The following is a 6000-nucleotide window of genomic DNA, read 5'->3' on the forward strand; positions in this document are numbered from 1 at the left end:
CACAGCCGCCTTTGATCATATTTACCAAGTGTGCCGATATTTTTGGCCATGACTGTACATATTGGGGTACAACAACAATATACATAAAAGTAATTCATTCATTCATTCAAAAAGTATGTTTTTGTACCTGGTTACATATAAATGCCTACGCATAAACAATGAGACTAGACTGAATAATTCTAATGAATAATGCTGCATTCTCCATACAGGAACTTTCCAAGTACACAAGCCCTACTTTGTTGTTCAGAGATTGATTTCTTTCCAATCAGTTTCAGTGAGAGATGAATGACTTCCAGCGACATTAAACCGATCTGAAAGTAGTTCACATGAGGGCAATTAAATTCTGATTAACGTTCCTGTTTGGTGAGAATTTATCCCAGATGAGGAAGAATATAATGTCTCACTTTGTAACTGGATTTCTTTTTTTGACAGATGTGTCTGAATGGTTCTGCATTTCTTCCCACAGCTGTACAACACCAGATGTTCACTGTGCACAATGGATTCAAAACTTTCCCAAACTAATGATACTACAGGCCATCTACTTGCCCAAAGACCGACCTTAACAAACCTATTCATGCTCATTTTAAAAGCAAGAATTATGGTACACCTTAAAATTGTATGTGAATAATGTACCTGCTAACATGTGGAAATAATTAGCATACAAGCATTTACTGCAAGCACTTCCTGTTCTATTCCCTTCACTCAGCATGCACAAAAACAGTTACACAATACTGCATTGACCACATGCCACTGCAGGTCAATTTCAAGCTAATTTACTGTGTGACCTCAACTGGCTCACATGAATACTGCTTACATTGTACACCGGCAAAGAAAGGTTCTTTCTCATTGGCTGACCGGTAAGAGCAATGAGAACCGAGATCAGACAAGAGCGGACGGCTTGAAGGATTAGGGAGGGGACAAGAAGTAGATCAGATTAGACAGGGTCCTGTTTTCCAGACCAACATCAAACAAGAGATGTTACCAGTGGAAAGCACATTCTGAGCTCCTTTATCACAACACGAAGACATACTTTTGAGAACAGAGTTTAAAAGAAATGTGCCCACAGTCAACGATTTCAATCCTTTATGAGCCAAAATACAAGCATTAATGAATACTGAAGAGGAATTTAGAGAAGAAAATTTGTGGCATTTAGAGCTGAGTTTCAAGATTTAAGTCTGACATCTTTACAACAACCCTACAATAAAGAAACAGACAGTGAGAACAACATGCAATCTTTGTGAAAGGAAGACAGTTTTTAGGCAGCATATGGTCTACAAGAATAAAAATCAGAAAATGGGTAGAGAAACTAAAGTGTCTCCAAAGTGTCCAAGCAACTTAAATCCATCCATTAAAATAAGACTGCCAGAAATGTCCAAACATGACAAAAAAACCCCACAGAACCAGCGACATGGCTGTGTGTGAAGCTTATGTATAACTTTTGTATACTCTCTTGTTTTTGTATATTCAGATTAGTGCCATCAAACGATTCATCAGGATTACTCGCATACAAAATAAAAGTTTTTGTTTACATAATGTAATTAGTATTTATAAATACAAGCACATGCATGCACTGTATATATTTCAGAAAAAATGTTGTTTATATATTAAATATATTTATATATGATATAAATTATATGAATATATACTGTATATATTTTCTAAATATATGCTGTACGTGTATGTATTTATACATTCATAATAAATTTACACAATACACACACATATATTATGTAAACAAAAACGATTAATCGTTTGACAGCACTAATTCAGATATGACATTTCAAGACGTTACATCAGGTTTGATGCCATGATCCCACATTTCTTTGACTATTATGTATTGTATAATTGATCATACTTTGTCACATTAAAATATGAAGCATATTCAATCAATAAAATGTATAAGGTACAGTGGAAGATTTGCTGTGAAAAAACACATCAGTCTGTTCCTAGCTTAAATCTTTTGTATGAAGTCTTATTATACAGCACATGGGTCATATAGAGACTACTTTTATGGCATTTTTTTGTGACTTTGGGGAGCTTGACAGCCCCTGGCCACCGTTCACTGTCATTGTATGAACACGAGTAATGAAAAACATCTTCCAAAACAATTTTTGTATTCCATGAAAGATAATTATCCACCCTTTTCCCAATGAGCCCACAGCATTTTAAATGATGGGAGGCACTTCTGGTTTGGGGACGGTCCGCTCAAAATGACTGAAACAAATCACTTTAATTCATCAGAATCTAAATGTTTTAACCAATCAAATCTGCAGACTTTCGCTGTCAAGTGCCGTGATTAGGAAAGTTCTTAATAAGATATTTTAATATGGTTTAATGTTTAAATGTAATTTTTTTTTCTCTGATCAAAGCTGTATTTCAGCATCATTACTCCAGTCTTCAGTGTCACATGATCTTCAGAAATCATAATAATATACTGATTTACTGATCAACTAACATTTCTGATTATTATTTGTGCTCAGTTATTAATAATGGTTCTTATTATCTCAATACTAATACTAATCAGAAATGTTTCTTGAGCAAATCAGTATATTAGAATGATTTCTGATCAATACAGCTGATCAATACAGCTTTGATCACAGCAATAAATATTTTGTTTTCTATATATTTGCATAGAAAACAGCTATTCTAAATTGTAACTATATATTTCACATATTACAGTTTAGTTTACTGTATTTTTCATCATCATGACATTCATAATATATATGTATATAAATATAAACTCTTGTCAAGCAATTGAAAGGCACAATAAAAACAGTCCTCATTCTTCATCCCAAGTCTTCCAGAGCAGGCATTCAACTTCAGTGATATTAAACGGTCCCTCTATGGGTAAAAGAGATGTGTAAACATATTTACAAAGCGCTATATACACCAGGAAAGACTAATTATAATGTAAAGAAGTATGACAGTCATTCATTAATGTTAATGATATATATATATATTTTTTGTGTGTAATATTTGTTTGTTAAGTGGTGTTAAAATAGCTCTAATAAGCCGGTGGGTTTATGGTGTCAGGGCCACTTTTTAGCCCCAGTTCGGCCCTGGCTGAAACAATATAACAAAAGACATATACTGTACAGATTTAATTGATGATATATCCCATGAATAATTAACTAGTATGCACTAAAAATCTTTTTTCTTCCTAAATCCTGACGTCTCTTTCCAGGTTTGTTTTAACACAGAAGCAGTCAAATTTAATGATAACATTGATATTTAACATGTCTGTAATGTTGCTGCGGACAGAATCTAGCTTTAGGAGTTATCCATGGTATGTTGAATGTAATTTGTTAAAATTTCCTTTTAAAATTGTGTGGTTGAAGGGTGAGTAGAGTTATCTCTCCTCATTGTACTCAGTTTATTGTGTTCATAGAGCAAACCTTGTGCTGATTACTTACTGTTTAGCGGAAGTTACTTCCATTATTCATGCAAAGCGTCATGGGGTGAAGGAAACAGGTGGATATGGGTTTAGAACAACATAAGTAAATAATGACAGAATTTCCTTGTACTTTTTTTTTTTTTTTAAATCCTTTAATCTGGATTTTATATTTTTGGGTTAGTCCTATCCATGGATTCAGGACCAAAGCCTGGTTCACAACGACTGCCAAACAAGGGCTGGAAAACAATGACTGGATCCGTTCCTATAAATATTTTTACTAAGATCAGAACTGACAAGAAATGCTTGAATAAGACTAACACTAAAGCATTATTATCTACATCCTACACAAGAAATGCACCAATGGAAAGATTGGACACACATTCGACAAAATGTATGCTTTGCATGATCTTCAAAGAGCTTTTGATCTGAACTCATATATTTGAGATTAGTTTTGTAGAAAAATAAGCATATGAATTTTAATATGTTGGACCAGATAAAGAAGTCAACAAGTGTCCAGCATTAATCGAAACTCCAACACTTTCCTTTGCATTTGCACTTAAACTTCACAAGAAAAACTAACCACTAATTTAAAGTTAGAATCATGAGTGATTCCTTCATACGCAAAACTATTTTAAGCATCTATATTAAACAACCAACAAAGCAGAAACACATCACATGATTGTGTATTCATTCTCAGAGATGACACAACTGATCAGCACTTATCTGTCAAAAGGACTCGCTGGTTAAAGGTCCAACAGTACATTTGTTTTCTGTCCAGCTGCTGTTGTGAAGGTCAGAGGTCACGTACCATCAGCGAACAGATGCTACTGACCACACATCTGATTTATTCCACCTACACTGAGTCTTACGCCATTTACGTGATTAAAAAAGCTCCTCTGCTGTCAGACGCAAGGCTGTTCTAAAGGACAGAGTAGCCAGACGTCCTCTTTAGATTAAATAAGGATGTCACTGCATCCAATGAATCAATGCAGACTGTTTCCTGGAGTATTGACGTTTCAAAGGAACATGTCAGCTTAAGGAAGCAGACTTTTGGTCATATTTAAGAAACTGATTGTAGACAAACCATGACAGATATCTTGTGTGTGTGTGTGTTTCTCTCACTCGTGTTCTCCATTTGTGTCCAATATGAACCCTAGTTATACAGTAAAAGGAGAAACGTCTGTAGATACAGTATACAGTCATTCTGTAGGGTATAGTTAGTCCAGATAAACACCATGGGCTGTGTTTAAATACTGGATGCATTTACCCAAGAAAACAGATGAGCAAATCCATTACATAGTCATGTAAGCTATTTACTTGCTCAAAGTACTTCTTTTTGTTTATTTCTCATTTCATTGCTCATTTATACAATACCTAAGATTTGAAAACTAATTAATAAGTCCAAATAAAGTTCTGGTCACACGTTATTTTAAGGACCAATTCTTACAATTAACAAAACATTAACTATGGCTCAATAAACTACTAATTTGCTGCTTATTAAGGTAGTTGTTAAGTTTAGGTATTGGGTATGAATATGTGCTTTATAAGTAATAATAAACAGCCAATATGTTAATAATAGGCATGCTAATAAGCAACTTAATAGTGAGAATTAATAAAAGTGTTACCCACAGCTTGAGCTCTAGATTTAACTCTAAAATGACATATGCAACGTTATATATGTCATTGTTCCTTTTTTCATTTAGTCTTAGATTAAGAAAAACAACTGTGGAAATTAAATAATAATAATAATAATCACTTTAAATAAACCCTTCGACTCAAATAAAAATAGCCTAGTATAGAGGCACAACATGCAAAGAAAGATTCTTCTCCCAAGCCACAAGAGTAACTTAGATGTGCTGCTTTCATATGGATATAAAAAACAGATGACAACAGAAAAAGTGTCCTTCGAGCATTTCTCTGATGTGTGCTAGAAATAAACCAAGTAAATAGCCAGTATTAGTGCGTCTTTGTCATGTTTTAATAAAGCACCTAAAATATGACCAGCAGCACATTTCACCCAGGTCTGATTTAAACACCACTTTATCATGTTCTGTACAAGAAAACCCCGATGAAAATGCGTCCTTTCATTCAGACGGTAACTTTACCTTATGACTTTTATTAGTATTTTTCTCTCTTCGCTTTTCGAAGCCTCGACGTGTATCCTTCAGTTTAACCCTTAAATCCTTCGGTTACGAAAAACAATCCATTCTGCGTCCATCTGCTGTGAAACGAGAGAAGAGCTGATGAACCATGGATGAAAAACTATGAGGTCAGCACACAGGCCCCGCCCCTACAGGAAATACCTCCTGACGTCACCCGCTCTGCCTGATGACGCCACGAGCCCTCTCAGTCCAATACGTGCTTTTGCCTTTAAATACTAAATAACTCAAAGAAAGTCCAAACGATTAGATTATGAATGAGAATGCTGTTTGTTTGCATGCTAATCTCTATGATTTGTTATTATTTTATTTTATTTATACATTTTGTATAAAACTAGCATAACATGTGAAGGCAAATATTTGTAGTAAATCTTGACCTGCTATTTTCATTGGAGGTAAAAAAAGAAGTGATGGATTGATTTCCCTGTATAACAGGCAGTTATTGCG

The 6000-nt window shown here is 34.5% G+C and overlaps 1 protein-coding gene across 1 annotated transcript in view; it reads right to left on the minus strand.

Annotated features, from left to right (window-relative positions):
• The window catches only part of LOC306863508 (integrin beta-1-like), a 30232-nt gene extending 24520 nt beyond the window's left edge, over positions 1-5712 (minus strand). Inside the window, exon 1 of the mRNA XM_079406882.1 lies at positions 5500-5712. The gene's annotated coding sequence lies outside the window, so the exon portion shown is untranslated. The remainder of the gene's footprint in view (positions 1-5499) is intronic.
• Positions 5713-6000: the final 288 nt, after the last annotated feature.

Source organism: Barbus barbus, assembly GCF_936440315.1.
Source record: "Barbus barbus genome assembly, chromosome: 44".
NCBI lineage: Eukaryota > Metazoa > Chordata > Actinopteri > Cypriniformes > Cyprinidae > Barbus > Barbus barbus.